We start from the raw sequence: 24,642 nt of genomic DNA on the forward strand, positions 1-24,642 counted from the left end.
TGGAATAGTTTGAGGAGAATTGGTGTTAGTACTTCTTTGAAGGTCTTGTAGAATTCTGCGCTGAAGCCATCTGGTCCAGGGCTTTTTTTGGAGGGGAGACTGTTAATGACTGCTTCAATTTCCTTGGGAGATATAGGGCTATTCAGTCTTTCTACCTGATCTTGACTTAATTTTGGTAGATGGAATCTGTCAAGAAAGTTATCCATTTCATTTAGATTTTCAAATTTTGTGCCATATAGGCTTTTGTAGTATGACCTAATAATCGTTTGGATTTCCTCAGTGTCTGTAGTTATGTCCCCATTTTCCTGTCTGATTTTGCTGATTTGTATGGTTTCTCTCTGCTTTTTAGTTAGTTTGGCTAAGGGTTTGTCTATCTTGTTGATTTTCTCAAAGAACCAGCTTTTTGTTTCATTGATTCTTTGGATAATTTTATTTGTTTCTAATTGATTGATTTCTGCCCTTACTTTGATTATTTTCAGCCTTCTGCTCCTCTTGGGTGTATCTGCTTCTTTTTTTTCTAGGTTTTTCAGTTGGGCCATTAAGTTGTTTGTATGTGATGTTACGGATTTCTTCTTGTAGGCACTTAGTGCTATAAATTTTCCTCTGAGCACTGCTTTCAATGTGTCCCATAAATTTGGATATGTTGTGCCTTCATTTTCATTGAATTCTAGAAAGTCTTTAATTTCTTTCTTTATTTCTTCCTTGACCCAGCTGTCATTGAGTAGTAAGTTGTTCAGTTTCCATGTGCGTGTCGGCTTTTTGTTGTTTCTGTTGTTGTTGATGTCCAGCTTTAGTCCATGGTGGTCAGATAGTATACAAGGGATTATTTCAATCCTTTTGTATCTGTTGAGGCTTGCTTTGTGACCAACTATATGGTCTATTTTGGAGAAGGTTCCATGAGGTGCTGAAAAGAAGGTGTACTCTTTTGAGTTTGGGTGAAAAGATCTGTAGACGTCTATTAGGTCCATTTGATTTAGGGATTCTGTGAGTGCTTTTATTTCCCTATTTGGTGTCTGTCTGGTTGATCTGTCCCTTGATGAGAGTGGGGTGTTGAAGTCTCCCACTATTAAGGTATTAGGATCAATGTATGATTTAAGCTTTAATATTGTTTCATTTACGAATGTAGGTGCTCTTGTATTTGGGGCATAGATATTCAAAATTGTGATGTCCTCTTGTTGGATTTTTCCTTTGATGAGAATATAGTGGCCCTCCTTATCTTTTTTGATTAACTTGGGTTGAAAGTCTATTTTATTAGATATTAGGATGGCTACTCCAGCTTGTTTTCTGGAACCATTTGCTTGAAAAACATTTTTCCAGCCCTTTACTCTGAGGTAGTGTTTATCTGTGTTGCATAGGTGTGTTTCTTGGATGCAACAGAATGTTGGGTCTTGTTCCCGTAACCATTCTGTTAGTCTGTGTCTTTTTATTGGTGAGTTGAGTCCATTAATATTGATAGATAATATTGACCAATGCATGTTAGTTCCTTTTGTAATGGAGTCGATGATCTTACCTTGTTTCATTGCTTGTTTTCTTTTCATTTTTGTTGGGATATTATCTGTATGCCCTGTTTTCTTGGGTGAATTCGTTTTCGTTGGATTGGAGTTTTCCTTCTAGTATCTTCTGTAGGGTTGGTTTGCTGTATAGATATTGTGTAAATTTAGTTTTGTCATGGAATATTTTGTTTTCTCCATCTATGTTGATTGAAAGCTTTGCAGGGTATAGTAGTCTGGGTTGACATTTGTGATCTCTTAGAGTCTCCATGATGCTTGCCCAGGCCCTTCTGGCTTTCATAGTTTCTGATGAGAAGTCTGGTGTGATTCTGATAGGTCTACCTTCATATGTTACTTGGCCTTTTTCCCTTGCTGCTTTTAATATCTTTTCTTTGTTCTGTAGATTTAGTGTTTTGACTATGATGTGACGTGATGTGTTTCTTTTCTGGTCTAGTCTATTTGGTGTTCTGTAGGCCTCTTGTATATTTATGGACATCTCTTTCTTTAAGTTGGGAAAATTTTCTTCTATGATTTTCTTGAAAATATTTTCTGGACCTTGGAGCCTGGAGTCTTCTTTTTCATCAATTCCTATTATTCTTAGATTTTGTCTTTTCATAGCATCCTTGATTTCTTGGATATTTTGTGATTGGAATTTTTCTGATTTTACTTTTTCTTTGAGAGAAGTATCAATTTCTGCAAGTGTGTCTTCAGCTCCAGAGATTCTCTCTTCCATCTCTTGTATTCTGTTGGTGATGTTTACTTTTGTGGTTCCTGATCTTTTCTCCAAGTTCTCCAGCTCTAGAGTTTTCTCATTTTGTGTTTTCTTTATTGATTCTAATTCTGTTTTCATGCCTTGCACCATTTCTTCCATGTGTTTGAATTTGGATTCCTGTCTCTCTACGATGGACTCTATTTCTTTGTTCATTTCCTTTTTGTATGCCACTAATTTTTTCTCTACTTGTGCCTCTATTTGTTTGGCTATGTTTGCCTGTGTTTCTTTAAGGGTTTTGTCTATTTCTTCTTTCTTTATCTCCAATTGACTGGCCAACTCTTTGAAAGATTTGTTCATTTCCTCCTTATGAGCCTCAAATAATTGAGCAAGCATGGCTTTAAGGTCATTTTCCTGTGCTTCTGATGAATTGGAGTATCCATCGATTTTGGGGTTTGCTGGTGAAGTCATGATGTCCTGATTTATGTTGGAAGTGTTCTTTCGCCTACCCCTGGCCATTGGCTTATCTGAGACCTTCCCTGTTTGTTTTTGGATTCTGCCGATCAGACTGGTACTGTCTCTCTCTCTCGAGTCTGGAGAATTCTTCAGGAAGCTGAGAGAGGTCCCGTGTCCTTAGCGTGTGCTGAGGACTAGCTGTACCTGTGGGAGGAAAGTACGCAGGCGCAAACAGAGGCAAATGCAAGCGTGCGTGCGTGTGTGTGTGTGTGTGTGTGTGTGTGTGTGTGTGTGTGTAAGTGGGCGTGGGCGTGTGTCTCGAGGGACAGAGTGATGGCTAATGTTGAACCCTTGAGTGTGTGGGAGGGGCTCTGCAATGTATATGTCGCAGGCGCTAGTGATGATCGCAGCGCAATTTCTGGCATTAACTGCCTTAACTCCTCAATTAGACCCACAGAGCAGGAACTTCAATGTTCCAAGTGCCCTTCTGTTTCCCAAGGTGGGTATATGGGTGGGAGGGGGTTCGATGCCTGGCTTCTGTTTTAGAATGACCCAGGATCAATGGAGCTGCATATTCTCAAGGGTTCACTCACTTACAGGCAGGTCACTTGGCAGTATCTGGGCTCTCTGCTCTCTGGTTTGGCCCTGCTTCTTTGATGTGCTCTGCCAGTTCCGTGCTGTTGTCACTGCCAGGTTATGAGGTCTTGCTGCAGCTGGAGATTTCAGGGTGGTCACGTCAGTGGGAATCGGGGTAACCAGCCTTTCTGTTCTCTGGTTTGGCCCTGGTTAGTCTTAAACTGGAGGGCTGATGTGCCCCGCCAGCTCAGTGCTGCTCTGCCGCCAGGTTAGAAAGTCCCGCTGTAACTGGAGACTGGGTTGCTAGTCCAGATGCTTTCTGGGAAGTCCTGGGGTCTCTTCACTGTGCTCTCCAAGCTTCGGAGGCCCAGCGCCTGGTGTGTCTAGCTTGTATGGCGTTTCTGTCTGGTTTTGGTGAGTATATAGCGTATTCTCTGTCACTGTGGGATTGGGCGGGCCGTACCGTCAGTGATGGCGCTCCTGCGGAGCTAGTATGGCGTCTAGCAGACTCGGGCCCTGGGAGGATGGTGCAGCCGCCACGCGAATCTGGGGCTCCAAGACACAGTACTGCTTGCCTTTGCTGATAAAGGGGTTGGGGCTCTGCCTCAGTGGCTGCAGGCCCCAGGCAGCTAGGTCTGCGCTGAGAAAGTGGAGTCCGCTGTGCCGAGCCCAATTACTTTCATCAGGTAATAAATTTATCAAACAAAATGTTCAAGCTGGTAATTCACACAGCTGAAAACCATTTCAATAGGCAAATGTAATTTGTTCATTTCATCGATTGTCACATAGATGCTAAACTACAAGAAGTGATTAAAGCATAGGGATAACTGACACAGAAGTAAAAGAGAGCCTGTGTTTGTATCCTCGTTCCTTTGATAGCTTCAAAAAGTAGGGCAATTGATTTCTCTGTACTTTAGACACTTAACAAAATAAGGAAGAATATAGGATTGGAAGCCTGTTGAGATTGCTACTATCTCCACAGTACTTAACACTGCCCCTGACATTTTTGCAGTTTGCAGTTATAATTGACTTTCATGGTACGAATTCTATGACTTCGTAACTAGTATAGGGGTATAAAGATTGAAAATTAAATCAATTAGAATAAAAATCAAATTATCAGAGGTAATATTTACATTACATCAAACACCTAGATTGGCCAACTAAACCATAAGTTATTTATTATGGAAATAATGGAATGGCCACCTAATCATACCACGGTCAACTGTTCAGGTTGAGTCTGAGCCTGCTTTCTTCTTTACTCTATCATCACAATGATCATTTTTAAAATAAAGTAAGGCATGCCTCTTTCCTGCTTAACAGTTTCACTGATTCTGTAAAGCCGGCAATAGAAAGTGGACACAGGTGGATCCTTGAATCTTACTAGCCAGCCATTATAGCCAGTCCATGAACTAACTCTAGATTCAGGGAGAGACACTGTCTTAAAAAAATAAAATTGGGACTGATTTTAAAAGACAACTGTAAAGGTTTCTTAAAAAACGCACTTCTGTTATGTTTTTTGTTTCAATCCCAAATGTGGAATTTTAGTTTGGGCTTTAGTTTGTCCCCAACTGCTAATTACCTCCTGCAGGGCATGGTCTTTGTCAGCTGATAATGGCCCTGCCTCCTGCAGCATTGGGAGTGGCATGGTCTAGGACTCTGAGGGATGTAAATATGAAAGCCCAGAAAGAGAAAGTGTTGTAGTTTGGAGATATCAGAACAGACAGTGTGGCGGTTCGGAGAGACATAGAAGAGATGCTTTGTGGTAAAGCGTCTTGGAGGAGAGAGACCGAGGAGATTGCTTGTTGCATTTGCTGTTCACAGAGATAGGTACAGCCCTCAAAAGAACCCATTAACCATAAACAGCTGGGAGAAGTAAAGGGGTAGTGCCTCCTCTCCCCACTAATCTTCTCTCTCTTAGGGTTAAATGGTTGGTAGAAGGGAGGTGAAGACTTAAATACTCCAAAGAAAATAGAGCTTAGACTGATGCTTATCCTGGCTATTTCTAATTATTGATTTGACACAGCCTAGAATCATCTGAGAGAAAAGCCTTGACTAAGGAAAATGCTTAAACTGGATTGGCTTGTGGGCATACCTGAGGGGGGTGGTCTTGCTTGTTAATTGATGCAGGAAGACCAAGCCAAATGTGGCTAACACTATCCCTAGGCAGGTAGTCCTGGACTGTATAAGACAGATAGCAAAGCATGAGCCTGTGACTGATCCAGTGAACAAGGCAGCAAGAAGACTTCCTTCAAGGTTCCTGCCTCAAGTTCTTGCATTAATTTTCCTCAGTGATGGACTGTGACCTGGAAGTGTAAACCAAATAAACCATTTCCTTACCAGTTTGCATTTGGACAGAGAGGTTTTTGTTTTGTTTTGTTTTGTTTTGATCACAGCAAGCAGACATTCAACTACAATACCACCTGGCATAAGACCTCTGGCCTCCACATGTATGTATACTCACACAGACTCATGAACACATACACAAATCACACACACACACACCTCACCCCTAATAAAATTAAAGAATGTTTAAATGTATAAAAGATGGGCTGGAGAGATGGTGGTTTAAAATGCTGGCTTGCTCTTCCAGAGAATGGAGGTTTTATTTTTAGCAACCACATGGTGGCTCATAACTGTTGATAACTCCAGTTCCCGGGTATCAGATACCCTTTTCTGGTTTCTCTAGGCTCCAAGCATGCATATGCAGGCAAAACACCCACACACAAAAAATAAAAATAATTTTTAAAAGTATGCTGGAAAATTTAAGAAAACAACAACAGAAATAGAAACAAGCCAAGAGTTGTAAAGGTGAAAGGCCTTTAGTTTTCTATCCTCTTTTAAATAAATAGAGAAAGTAAAATTGAAAGATATTCTTGTTCTAGCTAATAAATTAAAAGTCGGTGGCACAAAAAAGTTTTCAATTATTAGCAGATGTTACTGGCTTTGTTTTTTAATCTTAGAACTATCAGAGAGTACCCACTTAATATTCAGATGAAACTATTCAAGGAACATGAAAACATATTCTAGATAAACCATTCTTAATGAGACAATATGCCCTGAATCAAAGAATATATTTAAACTCAATTTCCTCTCAAGTTCCCTTTATACTAAATCCTGAGGATATTCTTTCAAAACAACATAAAGAGATATCTTATTAATGTAAATGGAAAGAAATTGAATGTTATTCAATCTAAGATCATTTTATCAGATCCCTTACTTTAGATTACATACTTTCTAAATTACCCCTAAAGTCTTTCTACAGTTCTGGCTACCTGAAAATGCAACTTTATGGGAAAAATTACACAGAGTTCATAAGCAGGTATATAGTTTTGATGATAATAGTTAATGGAAAAGGGAGAGCAATATGCTAGAACATGTCTATTCAGGAAAAAATTAAGAAATATCATTCCTATAGTGTCAAAGCAATTGAACTTGAGAAGGAAGGGGTTAAAGCTGGTCCATCACTAGATTTGGGAGAAAATCATGGTACTATGATTAACATTAACTATGAATAACATTAGCCTTTGTTTGTAATATTTGCCCTTTACCTATGTTCTCCTTTCTACTCAGTCATATTCTCTTTCTAGCTTATTTTAATAAAGATACATGAAAAATAACAAATCAGGCATTACTTGATAAAGATAGCCTTTACCCTGTGGCATTTGCATTTCAAACAAGGTCTCAAATGGCCAAAAAGCTTGAATGCCTAAAGGAATATCCTTACAGAGGGTAAAGGTCAGACTAAATATCACATTCTGACACCTTCTCTATTATTTTTAACCAGATGTAAAAGACACTTGCTACTGTATAACTAAAAAATGCAATATGAAACAAACATCTTAATCTTAAAAGATACATACATCCTCAATGACAATAAATTTATCATCTTTATCCATCAAATATATTGGGCCATAATTCAAATGCTGTGGGCTAAAAATTTTTAATCAAGATAAAATTGATTAACAAAATAACTTTCATGAGTAGAGCCTAGCAATAATTATAATGTGCTATTTAAACTAAGGGTCACCTGCATTTTTTCTGTCATCAATCATATGAATTTGGACTGCTATTTAGTTTTCCATCTCTTTCCTCATCTGTAAAAAAGAAAGGATTACAACAGTAACTATCTGATAATGATGTTACAAAGGGAATAAATATTTTTACTTAACATAGTTTCTCAGTTACATTTTTTTTCTGTTCCAATGAAAAATACCCTGACAAAAGCAAGGAAGGAAGGGTTTACTTTGATCCACCATGTGATGGTATGGTCACAAAAGAAGAAAAGATTTGGTTTTGACCATAGTTTGAAGATACAGCCCATCATTGTAGAGAAAAGTCAAGGCAGCAGGAGCTGGAAGTAGCTGGTCACATTGTGTCCATAGTCAGGAAGCAGAGATGGAGGAATGCTAGTATTCTGAAAGCTTTCTCCTTTTTGATACTTTAAAATCCAATCCCAGGGAATAGCACTGCCTGCTTTCAGAGTGGATCCTCCCACATCAATGAACCTAATCAAGATAACCCCTCACAGCCTGCTCAGAAGATACCCTTACCTAAACAAACCCCTAGCAGTGTGCATGGATACTTGTCTGCCATATGATTCTAGATTCTAGTAAGTTATCAATCAGCACTAACCATCACATACACTAGCAGGGATTATGAGTTTTTATTATCAGGTCAAATAACACTTTCAAAAATTAAAGTTGGCACTGGCACTATGTGTCAACATTAGATAACTAACAAAGTAGACAAATTTACTTGCTTTGTAAAAAAAAGTTGTAAGGATATTGCAAACTGGAAAATTTTTTGTCAGCTATACATCCAGAGGAATACACAAAGAACACAAAAAAACTAAACATCATGAAAAAAAAAACAACAACAATTTGCTACAGAATTAAAATAGAGAGAGAGATATCAGAAGAAAAAAATACAAATAGGAACATTTTCTGTTAGCCAAAAGAAAAATTCAAATTAAAATCCATAAACTGTTGGTGAGAAAATAAAGTAATCCAGCTACTTTGGAACTAATTCTTATGTTTCTCAAAAAACAAAACAAAACTACAATTACAATTTGAAATTATATAACTATGTAATTACCAAACAACACTACATAAAACTCCTAGTCATATATTCAAAGGACTCTTCTCTACCCTATAACAGGGATACTACCACACCCATGTTCACTGCTACCCTAGTCACAATAAATACGAAATAAAAGCATCTTAGATGTCCATCACTTAATGAATGGATAATTTAAAGCATGGTACATATACAAATAAGATTATATCCAGCTGTAAAGAAAAAAATGAAATTATTAAATTTACAGAGAAATAGATGGAACTGAAAACACACACACACACACAGAGAGAGAGAGAGAAAGAGTGAGATCACATATTCATTTCTGTATGCAGATATTGGCTTCCACTCTTTGAAGTTCTTCTTGGAGTATTTGTTCATGTTGAACATGCAGAACATGATGAAAGAGGAAAGGGATATGGAGGAGAGTACCTTGGATAAAGAAAGATAGGAGCACACTGATAAAAGGACAATAAAAAGAGAGAATACTGTATGTAGAAAGGTTTAAATAGGGAGGGCATGTGTTTTGGGTGGGGGAAGAATTAATCCCAAGTATGAGATACTCCACAGGAGTGGGTCATGGAGAGCCAAGAAACCTCCAGTAGTAAGAGATCTTAGCAATCATGTTGGCTGCCTAGCAGAACTGGAAGATAATATTGCATTATAAAAGATTTACACACCTTGGCTGTGAGAAAGCAGGCTGGCACTGAGATGGTAACCTCCTTTATGCTGGCTAGCATCTGAACCACCAGAGGCTGCTGAGGTAGAAAAGAATCATTATTTGTCTTAGATAGCTGTGAATGGGAAGATATGCCAACTTGTGCAATAATGGCATAACTGCTGTGGAGTTAACCAACTGTCCTCTAATTGGATTTGAAGCTGGTAGAGTCAACTCAAGCCTATACCCAGCTAACACTCAAGGCCAGGAGAGGTCACAAGACCAGGAAGGGAACTTATTGCTGATGTTTTAGCTAAAATGACATAACAGCAACTGCCTTCTAAATGGCTATGTTTATTTATTCCCTTAGACAAAAATTTCATATAGCATGGATTCAAGTACAAAAACAATCTAAAAATGAACATCCTCTTATGAAGGAAAGCAAATCAGTAATTACCAGGGTCTAATGGAAAGGCATTGACCATGAATTGGCCAGAAGACAAACTACATACATTCAATAGAAACTTTATAAAGCAAACAGTTTAATTTGGTAACTTTTTAAAACTTTTATTAATTACACTTTATTCACTTTGTATGCCCCCATAAACCCTTCCCTCCTCCCCTCCTAATCCCACCTTCTCTCCCCCTTCTTCAAGCATATCCCTCCCCAAGTCCACTGATAGGGGAGGTCCTCCTCTCCTTCCTTCTGATCTTAATCTATCAGATCTCATCAGGAGTGGCTGCATTGTCATCCTCTGTGGCCTGGTAAGGCTGCTCCCACCTCAGGAGGAGGTGATCAAAGAGCAGGCCAATCAGTTTATGTCAGAGGCAGCCCCTCTTCCCATTACTATGGAACCCACTTGGACACTGAACTGCCATGGGCTATATCTGTACAGGTTATCTCCATGTATGGTCCTTGGTTGGATTATGAGTCTCTGGAAATACCCCTGTGTTCAAAGGGAAGACTCTGACTAAAATGCTCAATCCCCATCACAAAAGGCAAAGAGGATGGACATCAGAAGATAAAGAAAACAGGAAACAAGTTAGGAACCTTCCACAGAAGGCCTCTGAAAGAGGCCTTGCAGACTATCAAAGCAGAAAGAAAGCCCTGCAGACTATCAAAGCAGATGCTGAGACTTATGGCCAACTGTTGGGCAGAGTGCATGGAATCTTATGCAAGAAGTAGGAAATAATAAGATCTGGAGAGGACAAGAACTCCACAAGGAGAGCAACAGAACTAGAAAATTTGGTGACTTTTTGCACACATATTATACATCAGTAAATCTACATTAAAAAATGACCAGTAAGCATGGTGGCTTACACATAATCCCAGCACTCAGGAGGCTGATTCAGGAAGACTACTGTGAGTTTGATGCCAATCTAGGTCAGCCTAGGCTATAGAGTAAGACATTGTTTCAAAAAAAAAAACAAAACAAAACATGACTGTGATAAAAAGATTATTTACAAATTTCACACCAAGAAACTATTATATTCTCTATTTATCTTTAAAAATAGAAAATTAATTAATTTTAGTGTACTCATACCCTAAGATGTTATACTTTTTTAGAAAGAAGCAGATACTCAAAATTACAATAAAACCATTTGTGAATAAATTATATATAAATAGTCTTCCTTCACCATAGTTCTAAAATGAGAAACTATTGTTTAAAATGAAGAATCACTATTTTATTGTAAATGAAGAGCACTGTTTCATTGAAACTTACATAATGGAGCATTCTTTAGATAAAAGAAATTCTTCCCAACTCAGATATAATAATAGATGTACATTAATTAAAAGTCCCTTTGTAGAGCCAGGTGTGGTGATTCATGCCTATAATGTTAGCACTCAACAGACAGGGGTAGGCAGAATGTTATAAATTTGAGAAAAGCCTGGGCTACTGTCTTAGTTGGGACTCTATTATTGTAATAAATACCATGATAAAAAACAAATTGAGGTTGGGAAGGATTTACTTGGCTTCTATATGGCAGGTTACAGTTTATTGAGGGAAGACAAGACAAGAACTCAAGTTAGGAAGCTGGTGGCAAGAATGTGGCAGCACACATTATTTTGGAGCATTAGCTAGAGCTTATATCCCAGTCATTATCAAGGGGCAAACAGAGAATGAGATAACTGAGAATGGTGTAGGAAGCCTACCCTCAATGACAGAACTCCTCCAATAAGGTTGTACTTCCTAATCCTTCCCAAACTATTCCATGAACTGGGAATCAATTATTCAAACATATGAGTCTATAGGTGACATTCTTATTTAAAATATTGTATTTCACTCCCTGTCCTTCACAGACTTGTGGTTATATCATAATGCAAAATGTACTTTTTCTACTTTGAAAAGTTCCCTTAGTCTTTTAGTCTCAAAACTGTTTAGAAGTCTTAGCTTTGATTAAGTAAGCTTCTTTTTGTAGTCAATAAAAGCTCTATGGAGAATCCTAATTGTACAAAGTGCTGAGAATAAATAAGTATTGAGTGTTCAGCCATAAATGATACATTGATACCACCCCTTCAAAGGCTCAGGGAACATCAAAGGAGGGTGGAAAGGTTGTAAGTGAGAAAGGAAGAGACAGAATGTCGTGGGATACTGTTTTCAGGACCTGACATGGCCATTGCACTCATGAGTTCATAGCAGCTATGATAACTTCCATTAAAGTTGTGTAAGTATTTTAGGCAGTTTACAGTAGCTAACGGAGAGTGATACATGAGTCTACCCACACCAACCCTTCTCTGAGAAGCTATTGGCATGAATAGTTGCTGGAGGAGAGGCGTTTCTTTTTAATAGTGTAGAAATTGGTAAGATGCCTGTGATCCTGTAAATAACTCCTCCCCAAGTTCATGTAAGCAAGTCTAATTAAACTCACTAAGTCACAAAAGTATAAACTTAGAAGGGGAACTATTTAAGAAGAAGAAGAGGATCAGCAGGAATGAGAAGAGACAAGAGAGTAATGGAGTGAATATGGTCAAAAATATATATTATATATATATTAAAACATCATAATAAAACTCATCAGTATATCTAATTAAGATATGTTAATAAAATATTAGGCAATTAAAAACAGTTTAAGAGTTGTTGATAAGTGAGAATTTTGTTATGTATATTAAGTGATTATATACTTTATAAAAACTGTTTCTCACTTAATTTAACTTACCAGGAAATTACTCTAGTATATTTAAAATAACTTGATTTATATCAGGAATATGGTAGACTAGGAAGTCCAAATTTTCCTTTCTCCCATAGAAACACTGATTTAATATGTATGGACAAACTGTCTTTGTGAGAATTTCAGAAACTAGTTGAAAAGTTATTTATCCCTGGGATAAGGTAAAACCAGCTATATCAAAGCAGTAAAATCCAAGACACTGTCTTACCATAATTCCCACCCTTACCATAAAGCCTTAGAAATAGAAGGATCCCATCTCTTTAATGGCGAGGGTAAATATTGAATCCTGCATCTAATAATGCATGCTTCCCATGTTGTCACACATGTTTCTGACCTCCGACAATACCTAACACACTTAAGATTTCTGGAAATCCTAGTGAAAATAATTTGGTTTAAACATTCACAGAAATACTCTTTATGATTCAGCAGAGAGCAATGGAGACAGGGAGGCCCTGACATTCCAGCTCCTGTAAAGACAAAGAGCCTGTCCATCTGGTATTTCTAACTATAGCATGGCCTGGCTGCCTAAGAGACAGTGTTTCTGTGTTGCCCATCTCAGAGCCCTAGCAGGGCCTAATATTATTCTGTATGTGGAGGTTCCTAAGAAAAAAAGCCAGAAGCTTAAAATAGCATGGAGCACTAAGAGAGTCCTAGATTATGTAGTAGTATTTATTGGTGAGGGTCTTCTTCTGCATGAGCCCAATCAATAAACACTGAGATAATGTGACCAGTGCACACAATTTCTGAAGGGCAAAGGATCCAAAATTCTGAAACTCGTGAGTGGATGGGCAGCTAAAGCCAGAGCATTGACTTTGAGGCTTCCCAATCGAGAGGGCACAACCCATGAGCTGGAATATATTGGATCCAGGCCCCTTGTAGACTTCTCCAGGGTCTGAGAGTGGCAAACTATGGAGTCCCTGCACATTCAGCTGCACCTTCACTTGCTGTAGAGGTTTTGCAGCAGCTGCAGCAGCTACAGCAGCAGCAGGGAGTTCATAACCCAGGGTACAGGGCCTCATTACTCTATGGGCCAAACAGGTGACCCAAATCTACGAGTAGAAAAATATGAGCCCTCCGAGCTTACCGCATAAGCCTGAGATTGCACTTGGGCCCTCTGCTCTTACCACACAAACCTGCAAGCCTGAGTTCATCTGGGAGAGTGCATACAGAGCCCCCGATTCAGGGTCCCTCTACACTAGCAGAAAGACATCAGATCACTTCAACCCACTCTCCACTGTGGGCAACATAGGGATCCCTGGGAGAGGGTGCTCAACATTGAAGCCCCTGTTCTGTGGGTCTACCAAGGAGTCCAGTCAAATAATTCCTGGAGCCAAGGTGTTGCAGCCCAGACAGATCTGAGCACCTGGAGCACAATAGATTGACAGGCCTGTGGGCCGCTGAGCCATTCAGGGCGCCTGCGCACATACACTGCGCCCATGAACTGCACCAGCACCACAACCTGCACTTATGCTCCAACCTTCCAGATATCTACAAACATTAGCACCCAGTGCTTCAAGGCTCACTTCCATCCACACTCCTGTGCTTGCAAACATGAACCTGCATCCTTCCTCCCTTAGCAATATCTGAAACACTAATACCCACTGTCAGTCCCACGGACCTCTCTCATCTTCCTAAAGAATATTCCATACTCCAGAGAGACAGACCCAGTCTGCAGCAGAAGCTCCATGAACAAACAGTATAGGTTACTGACCATCAGATGGCTAGAGGCTGGCATAAGAACACATCCAACAAAAATCATTATATCATGGCTTCATCAGCAACCCTCAAAAATCAATGGATATTTTAATTCATGTGAAACACAGGAAAAATATTTTAAATTTTTGCTTATCCAGTTATTAGAGTCATATAAAGAGGAAACAAACAAACAAAAATAGAGGCCATCATGGAAAGACCTGAATCCACATTCAAACAGATGAAGGAAATGGTACAAGATATGAAAACAGAATTACAATTAATAAAGACAACACAAACAGAGAAAACCCTGGAGCTGGAGAACTTAGAAAAGAGATCATGAACTGCTAAGTTAAGCATCATGAACAGAATAAAAGAGATGGAAGAGAGAATCTCAGGTGCGGAAGATAAATTGCAGAAATTGATATATCTCTCAAAGAAAAAAATAAAACCAGAAAAGTTTCAAACACAAAACATCCCAAAACTCAAGCACCCCATGAAAAGACAAAATAAAAAAAAAAAAAAAGAATAGATGAAAAAGAAGATTCCAGGCTCCAAGGTCTGAAAAATATTTTCAAGAAAATCATAGAAGAAAATTTTCCCAACTTAAAGAAACAGATGCCCTTAAACATACAAGAGGCCTACAGAACAGTAAATAGACTAGACCAGAAAAAAAAATCTACAGAACAAAGAAAAATATTAAAAGCAGCAAGGGAAAAATGTCAAGTAACATATGAAGGCAGACCTATCAGAATCACACCAGACTTTACAACAGAAAATATGAAAGCCAAAAGGGCCTGGGTAGTTGTCATGCAGACTCTAAAAGAACACAGATATCAAACCAGACTACTATAAACAGCAAAATTTTCAATGAACATAGAGATAAAACAAAATATACTATGACAAAACTAAACTTAAACAACATTTACACAGCAACCCAACCATAGAGAAGATACTACTCCACAATAAAAGGAATTAACATTTATTGGTAATTATTATCTATCAACATCAACGGACTCAACTCTCCAATAAAAACTCACAGACTAAGAGAATGGTCACAGAAAATGGATCCAACATTTGGCTGCATCCAAGAAACACACTTCTGCAACAAAGACAGAAACTAACTCAGAGTAAAGGGCAGGAAAAGGTTTTTCAGCAGACCCAGAAAATAAGCTGGGGTAGCTATCCTAATATGTAGTAAAATAGACTTTCAACCAAAATTGATCAAAAAAGATGAGGAGGGGCACTTGATTCTCATAAAAAAAAAAAAACACCAGGAGGATATCACAATTGTGAATATCTACACTCAAATACAAGAGCACCTGCACTCTTAAATGAAACATTATTAAAGCTCAAATCACACATCAATCCCAACACTTTAATAGTAGGAGATTCAACACTACACTCTCACCAAGGGACAGATCATCCAGACAGAAGCTAAATAGGGAAATAGTGACACTTACAGAAGTCCTAAATCAAATGGATCTAACAGATGTCTACAGAACTTTTCACCAAAACTCAAAAGAGTATAACTTTTTCTCAGCAGCTCATGGAACCTTCCCCAAAATTGATCCTATAATCAGATACAAAACAAGCCTCAATAGATCCCTTGTAACATATCTGACCATCATGGTCTACAACTAGACCTCAACAAAAACAGAAATAACAAAAAGCCTACACTTGCTTGGAAACTAAACAACTCTCTACTCAAGGACAGCTGGGTCAGGGAAGAAATAAAAAAAGAAACTACAGACTTCCTAAAATTCAAAGAAAATGAAGGTACAACTTACCCAAACTTATGGGACACAATGGAAGGAGTGCTAAGAGGATTGTTCATAGCACTAGGTGCCTTCATAAAGAAATTCAAAACATCTCATAGAATCAACTTAACAGCTCTCCTGAAAGCCCTAGAAGAAGAAAAAAAAAAAAAAGGCAGACACACCAAAGAAGAGTAGATGGCTGGAAAAATCAAACTCAGGGCTGAAATCAATAAGCTAAAAATAAAGAGAACAATTCAAAGAATCAATCATACTAAGCTCTGGTTCTTTGAGAAAACAACAAGATAGACAACTTTTAGCCAAACTAACTAAACAGCAAAGAAACACTATCCAAATCAACAAAATCGGAAGGAAAAGGGGGGACATAACAATAGAAAATGAGGAAATCCAAACATCATTAGGAGTTACTTCAAAAGCTTATACTCCAAAAAATTTGAAAATCTAAATGAAATGGATAATATTCTTGATCAATCCCACTTACCAAAACTGAAACAAGATCAGGTAAAGCCATTAAGTAGTCCTATATCCCCTAAGAAATAGAAGCTGTCATCAAAATTCTCACATTCAATAAAAAGCCCAGGGCTTGATGGTTTCATCACAGACTTGTACCAGACCTTCAAAGAAGAGCTAACACCAATACTCTTCAAACAATTCTACAGAATAGAAACTGAAGAAACATTACCAAACTCATTCTATGAAGCCACAGATACCCTAACCTCACAAAGACCCAATAAAGACATAAAATTTCAGGCCAGTCTCCCTTATGAACATTGATGCAACAATACTCAATAAACAAAAATACTTACAAACCGAATACAAGAACATATAAAAGATATCATCCACCACAAGAAAGTAGGCTTCATCCCAGGCATGTAGGTGTGATTGATTCACTACACAAAAATCCATCAATGTAATCTACCACATAAACAAACAGAACAAACAAACAAACAAAAAACCCCTCATGATCACCACATTAGAAGACGAAAAATCATTTGGAAAAAAATCAACACTAGTTCATGTTTAATGTTTTGGAGAAATCAGGGATACAAGATACATACCAAATCATAATAAAAGCAGTATACATCTAGCCTATTGCCAACATCAAATTAAAAGAAGAGAAACTTAAATCAGTCCTCCTGAATTCAGGAACAAGGCAAGGCTGTACACCCGCTCCTTTTCTCTTCAACATACTTCTTGAAGTATTATTTAGAGCAATAAGACAACTAAAGTAGATCAAGGGGATACAAATTGGAAAGGAAGAAGTCAAAGTATCACTGTTCGCAGATGATATGATAGTATACATGACTGACCCCAAAAATTATACCAGAGATCTCCTTCAGCTTATAAACACCTTCAGCAAAGTGGCTGGATAGAAAATTATCTCAAAAAATTAGTAACCCTCCTGTATAAAAAGCAAATGGGCTGAGAAAGAAATTAGGGAAACAACACCCTTTAAATAGCCACTAATAACATAAAACATACCTTGAGGTGACTCTAACCAAGCAAATGAAAGACCTGTATGAAAAAAATTTCAAGTCTCTGAGGAAAGAAATTGAGAAGGTATCAGAAGATGGAAAGATCTCCCATGCTTATGGGTCAGTAGGATTAACATAGTAAAAATGGCCATACTACCAAAAGCAATGTACAGATTCAATGCAATTCCCATCAAAATACCAACACAAGCCTGTTGTGTTGGTGGACACCAGAAGGATTTGCTGAAGGAAGCTGAGGCAGGAGGATCATGAGTTAAAGACCACGCTGGGCTACACTGAAAATATCAACACAATTTTTTACAGACCTTGAAAGAATAATTGTCAATTTCATATGCAAAAACAAACAAACAAAAAAACCAGAATTGCTAAAAGAATCCTGTCCAATAACAGATCTTCTGTATGTATTTCCATCCCAGAGCTCAAGCTGTAGTATAGAGCAACAGTAATAAAAACTGCATAGTACTGGCATAGAAACAGATTGGTGGATCAATGGAATAGAATAAAAGACCCCAAAAATAAACCCACATGCCTACTGATAAATTAATTTTTGACAAAGAAGCCAAAACCATACATTCAAAAAAAGATAGCATCTTCAACAAATTGTCCTGGTATAACTGGATGAGTACATGTAGAAAATGCAACTAGATCCATAATTATCACCTTGCACAATACTAAAGAGAGAGATATCCATAAATATGCAAGAGGCCAAATAGACTAGTCCAGAAAAGATACTCCTCACTTCACATAATAGTCAAAACACTAAATCTACAGAACAAAGAAAAAATAATAAGAGCAGAAAGGGTAAAAAGCCACGTAAGATATAAATGTAGACCTATCAGAATCACACCAGACTTCTCAACAGAAACTATGAAAGCCAGAAGTGCCTGGGCAGATGTCATGCAGAATTTACGGGACCACAGATGTCAACCCAGACAACTATACCCAACAAAGCTTTCAAGCCACATAGATGGAGGAAACAAAATATTCCATGTCAAAACTAAACTTAAACAATGTCTACATAGCAACCCAGCCCTACAGAAGATACTTGAAGGAAAACTAAAATCCAACGAAAACAACTATACTTAAGAAAACACAGGATATAGATAACTTCACAAATAATTAAAATAAAACAAGCATTGAAACACAGTAACAAAACCAACTCCACAAAAAAGGAAGTAACATTCATTGGTCACTATTATCAATCAACATCAATGGACTCAGCTCTCCAATAAAAAGACACAGACTAACAAAATGGTTGTGGAAACCAGATCCATAATTCTGCTGCATCAAAGAAAGACAGCTCTGAAACAAAGATGAATATTACCTCAGAGTAAAGAGCTAGAAATTTTTTTCAAGCAAATGGACCCAGAAAACAAGCTGAGGAAGCTATCTTTTTTTTTATAAAAGGACCCACACTATAATTTATTTTGCCTTTTTAATTTCTTTTTTAAAATGAGTTAATTAATTAATTAAATTTACAACCCGATTGCAGCTTCCCCTCCCTCCTCTCCTTTCTTTTTTTTAATTTTATTTTATTAATTACACTTTATTCACTTTGTATCCTCCCATAAGCCCCTCCCTCCTCCCCTCCCGATCCCACCCTCCCTTCCCCTTCCTCATGCATGCCCCTCCCCAAGTTCACTGATAAGGTAGGTCCTCCTCTCCTTCCTTCTGATCTTAGTCTATCAGATCACATCAGAAGTGGCTAAATTGTCATCTTCTGTGGCCTGGTAAGGCTGCTCCCCCCTCAGGGAGTGGTGATCAAAGAGCAGGCCAATCAGATTATGTCAGAGGCAGTCTCTCTTCCCATTACTATGGAACCCACTTGGATACTAAACTGCCATGGGCTACATCTGTGCAGGGTTTCTAAGTTATCTCCATGCCTGGTACTTAATTGTAAGATCTGGAGAGGACAGGAACCCCAAAAGGAGAGCAATAGAAGCAAGAAATTTGAACATAGAGGTCTTCCCAGAGACTCATACTCCAACCAAGTACCAGGCATGAAAGCTATCTTAATATCTAATAAAATAGACTTTCAACCAAAATTAATCAAAAAAGATGAGGAGGCACACTTGATTCTCATCAAAGGAAAAAGCCACCGGGAGGACATCACAATTCTGAACATCTATGCCCCAAATACAAGAGCACCTACATTTGTAAACAAAACATTATTAAACTTAAATTGCACATCGATCCCAACAACTTAGTGGGAGATTTCAACACTCCACTCTCACCAAGGGACAGATCATCTGGACAGATGCTAAATAGGGAGATAGTGACACTTACAGAGGTCTTAAATCAAATAGACCTAATAGATGTCTACAGAACTTTCCACCCAAAACACAAAAGAGTATAACTTCTTCTCAGCACCTCATGGAACCCTCTCCAAAACTGATCATATAATCAGACACAAAACAAGCCTCAACAGGTACAAGAAGATAAAAAATAATCCCTTGTATCTTATCAGATCATCATAGCCTAAAACTAGACCTCAACAACAACATGAATAACAAAAAGCCTACATACACATGGAAAATAAACAAATTTCTACTCAGTGACAGCTTGGTCAGGGAAGAAATAAAAAAAAGAAATTAGAGACTTCCTAAAATTCAGTAAAAATAAGGACACAACATACCCAGACTTGTAAGACACAATGAAAGCAGTGCTAAGAGGAAAGTTCATAACAATAAGTGCCTCAAGAAGGAAGTTTGAGACATCTCATACAAGCAATTTAATGGCTCACCTAAAAGCCCTAGGGAAAAAAAAAAAAGAATCAGACATACCCAAGATGAGTGGACGGCTGTGAATAATCAAAATCAGGGATGAAATCAATGAATTAGAAACAAAACAAAACAAAACAAAAAAAAACAATTCAAAGATTCAATGAAACCAAGAGCTGCTTCTTTGAGAAAACCAACAAGATAGACAAACCCATAGCCAAACTAACTAAAAGGCAGAGAGAAACTATTTAAATCAGCAAAACCAGAAACAAAAAGAGGGACATAACAACAGACACTGAGGAAATACAAACAATCATTAGGTCTTCCTACAAAAGCCTAAAGGGCACAAAATTTGAAAATCTAAATGAAATGGACAGTTTTATTCACAGATCCATTTACCAAAAATTTAATCAATATCATGTAAACAGATTCAATAGTCCTATATCCCCCAAGGAAGAAGGAAAATCCCCCTTTCAAAAAATGCTCAGGGTGAGATGGTTTCAGCACAGAATTCTACCACACCTTCAAAGAAGAACTAACTCCAATTGTGTTCAAACTATTCCACCAAATAGAAACAGAAGGAACATTACCAAACTCTTTCTGTGAAGCCACAATCACCTTGATACCTAAACGACACAAAGACCCCCCCCCAAAAAAAAGACAACTTCAGACCTATCTCTCTTATGAACATTGATGCAAAAATATTCAATAAAATACTTGCAAACTGAATCCAAGAACATATAAAAGTCATTATCCACCATGACCAAGTAGGCTTCATCCCAGGCATGCAGGGATGGTTCAATAAATGGAAATCCATCATTGTAATCCACCATAAAAACAAACTGAAGGAGAAAAACCACTCGATCATCTCCTTAGATGCTGATAAATCATTTGCAAAAATCCAACTCCCATTCATGTTTAAAGTCTTGGAGAGATCAGGGATATAAGGCACATACCTAAATATAGTAAAGACAATATACAGAAAGCCTAATAGCCAACATCAAACTAAATGTAGAGAAGCTTAAATCAAACGCACTGAAATCATGGACAAGATAAGGCTGCCCACTCTCCCCATATCTCTTCAACATAGTACTTAAAGTGCTAGCTAGAGAATTAAGACAACTAAAAGAGATCAGGTGGATACAAATTGGAATGGGAGAAGTCAAAGTATCACTATTTGTAGATGATATGATAGTATACATGAGTGAATCCAAAAATTCAACCAAAGAAGTCCTTCATTTGATAAACATCTTCAACAAAGTGGCTGGATACAAAATCAACTCAAAAAATCAGTAGCCCTGTTGTATAGGAAAGATTAAAGGGCTGAAAAAGAAATTTGGGAAACTACACCTTTCACAATATCCACAAATTACATAAAGTATCTTGGTGTGACTCTAACCAAGGAAGTGAAAGAACTATTTGAAACAATCTTCAAGTCTCTGAATGCAGCCACTTCTGATGAGAACTGATAGACTAATGGAATACTACTCAGCAAGGAAAACCTTAAAATTTGTAGACAAATGGTGGGAACTAGATAAGATCATCTTGAGTGAGGTAACCCAGAAGCAGAAAGATACACATGGTATATACTCACTCATAAGTGGTTATTAGACATATAATATAGGATAAACATACTTAAAATCTATACTTTCAAAGAAGCTAAACATGAAGAAAGGCCTTAGGGAAGATGCTCAATCCTCAATCAGAAGGGCAAACACAAGAGACATTGGAAGCAGGAGAAGACAGGGAACAGGACAAGAGCCTACCACAGAGTGCCCCTGAATGACTCCACTGATGGAAATATTGAAGCAGAAGCTGTGTCTCATAACCAAACCTTCGACAGAGTGCAGGGAATCTTAAGAAAGAAGGGGAAGATAGAAAGCCCTGGAGGGAGCAGGACCTCCAAAAGGAGAGCAACAGAGCTAAAACATGCTGGGCCCTGGGGTCCTGCAGAGGCTGATACCCAACCAAGGACCATTCATGGAGAGGACCTAAAACCCCTGCTCAGATGTAGCCCATAAACTCATTCCCCAAGTGGGGTCTCTAGACATGAACTCAGTGGCAGGCTTTCTAGTCACCTCCCCCTGTGGGCTGCAGTCTTGCCAATCCACAGAGGAAGATAATGTAGCCAGTTCTGGTGAGACCTGATAGGATAGATAAAGATAGAAGAGGAGGAGGACCTCCCCTATCAGTGCACTAAGGGAGGAGAATAGGTGGAGAAGAGGGAGGGAGGGGTCACAGCTGGGATACAAAGTGAATAAATTATAGTAAAAAATAAGTAAAAATATTTAAAGTTCAGGTAAATAAATTAAATAATTCTATATCCCCTAGGATATAGAAGCTATTATCAAAAGATCTCCCATCCAACAGAAGCTCAGAAGCAGACAGTTTCAGCACAGAATTCTGCCAGACGTTCAAGAAAGAGCTAACACCAATACTCTTCAAACGATTCCACAAAAACAAACAAACAAACAACAACAACAACAAAAAAAAACTAAAGGAGCATTACCAACCTCATTCTATGAGACCACACTCACCTTCATGCCTAAACTGCATAGAGACACAACAAACAAAGAGAACTTCAGACCAATCTCATTAATGAACATTGACACAAAAATACTCAATAAAATGCTTGCAACGGGGAACAGGGACTGTCTCTGACATGAACTCAGTAGCTGGCTCTTTGACCCCTCTCTTCCCAGAGGAAGGAGCAGTCTTGCTAGGCTACAGAGGAGGACATTGCAGCCAGTCCTGAAGAGACCTGATAAGCTAGGGTCAGATGAAAGGGGAGGAGGACCTCCCTATCAGTGGACTTGGAGAGGGGCAGGGAGGAGATGAGAGAGGGAGGGTGGGTAAGATTGGGAGGGAATGAGGAAAGGGGCTACAGCTGGGATACAAAGTAAATAAACTGTGATTAATATAAAAAATTAAAATTAAAAGAAAAAAGGGAGCAAAGAATAATAATAATAAATTAAAAAGAAAAGAAAAATCTAAGTGTCCCTAAGAGCTAACTTCTGAAATCTGTGAATCCATGATCCATAGCACCTAGTTTTAAAGTTGTCTTCATAGGAGATGTCTTGAAAACATTTTCACTCATAGCTGTGCCCCATTAGGCAAATGTTTTCTTTTTTATTTAAATTTAGTTTTTAAATTTATTCACTTTACCTCTTGATTATAGCCCCCTCCCTCATCTCATCCTGGTCCCACCCTGCCTCCCTTTACCCTGTTATCTCCCTCCGCAAGTCCTCAGAAAATGGAAGCCCTCCTCCCTTACCAACTCATCCCAGCCTATCAAGTCTCATCAGAACTGCCTTCACTCTCTTCCTCTGTGGCCTGGCACTCCACCAGGGTCAAGTGATCAAGGAGCAGGCATCAGATTCCATGTCAGAGACAGCCTTTGTGTCCCTTACTTGGAGACCCATATGGAGACTGAGCTCCCCATCAGCTACATTTGAGGCGGGGACCTAGCTGCTCTATGTGCATAGTCCTTGGTTGGTGCCAGTCTCTGCAAGCCCCCTGGGTCCAGATTTGTTGGCCCTGTTGGTCTTCTTGTGGAGCTCCTATACTCTCTGAGTCCTTCTATTACCCCACTCTTCCATAAGACTCCCTGCACTCTGCCCACAATTTGGCTGTAAGTCTCAACATCTGTCTCAGTCCTCTGGTGGGTGGAGTCTTTCAGAGGACTTATATAGTAGGCTCCAGTCCTATTCCCTTTCTTAAACACTTCTGATGTCTATTTGCCCTTCTGAATGAGTATTAAGCATCCTTCCTAGGGTCATCCTTGTTGCTTAGCTTCTTTAGGTCTGTGAATTGTAGTATGATCATCCTGTATTATGTGACTAAAAATCACTTATAAGTGAATATATATCATGCTTGTCTTTCTGGGTCTGGGTTATCTCACTCATGATGATCTTTACCAGATGCACAAATTTGCCTGCATATTTCATGATTTCCTTCTTTTTAATAGCTGAAGAGTATCCAATTGTGTAAATGTACCAGTTTCTATATCCACTCTTTGGATGAGGGACATCTAGGCTGTTTCCAGTTTCTGGCTATTAAAAATAAAGCTGCTATGAACATAGTTGAGCAAATTTCCTTATTCTGTGGTGGAACATCTTTTGGGTATATTCCCAGGAATTGTATGGCTGGGTCTAGAGGTAGAGCTTTTCTATTTTCTTAGAAAGCACCAGACTGATTTCCAAAGTGGTAGTACAAGTTTGTACTCCCACCAGCATTGAAGGAATGTTCCATTTTTTTCCACAACCTTGCCTGTATGAACTGCCATTTGAAGTTTTGATCTTAGCCATTCTGATGGAATTTCAGAGTTGGTTTCATTTGCATTTTCCTGGTGACTAAAGACTTTAAACATTTCTTTAAGTGTTTCTCAGCCATTCCATATTCTTCTGTTGAGAATTCTCTGTTTAACTCTGTACCCAATTTTTAACTGGTTTATTTGGTTGGTTGGTGTTTAATTTCTTGAATATATATATATATATATATATATATATATATATATATATATATATATATATATATATATATGATATTAGTCCTCTGTGAAATGTAGGGTTGGTGAAGATCTTTTACCATCTGTAGACTGTCATTTTGTTCTATTGAGTCTTTTCTTTACAGAAGCTTTTCAGTTTCATGGGATCCCATTTATTAATTGTTGATCTGAGAGCCTGGGCTGTTGGAATTCTGTTCAGGAAGTTGTCTCTGTCCCAATGAGTTCAAGACTCTTCCCCACATTTTCTTCTAATAGATTTAGTGCATATCATTTTATCTTGAGGTCTTTGATCCACTTGTACTTTGCTTTTGTACACTTT

At 38.2% G+C, this 24,642-nt stretch overlaps 1 protein-coding gene across 6 annotated transcripts in view; it reads right to left on the reverse strand.

The window, feature by feature from the left end:
* Sytl5 (synaptotagmin like 5) overlaps positions 1 to 24,642 on the reverse strand; it is a 356,529-nt gene that overhangs the window by 258,629 nt on the left and 73,258 nt on the right. Inside the window, exons 1-2 of one of the 6 annotated variants that reach the window (XM_055599626.1) lie at positions 15,616 to 15,640; positions 8,985 to 9,062 (exon numbers count right to left, since the gene is read on the reverse strand). The exons of 4 other annotated variants lie outside the window; for them this stretch is intronic. The gene's annotated coding sequence lies outside the window, so the exon portion shown is untranslated. Of the gene's footprint in view, positions 1 to 8,984; positions 9,063 to 15,615; positions 15,641 to 24,642 lie in introns of those variants that run through there. One more of the 6 variants, XM_055599627.1, reaches the window with a different exon arrangement.

This window comes from Psammomys obesus, unplaced genomic scaffold (genome assembly GCF_907164565.1).
Source record: "Psammomys obesus unplaced genomic scaffold, mPsaObe1.curated_primary_1811, whole genome shotgun sequence".
In the NCBI taxonomy this organism is placed as follows: Eukaryota; Metazoa; Chordata; class Mammalia; order Rodentia; family Muridae; genus Psammomys; species Psammomys obesus.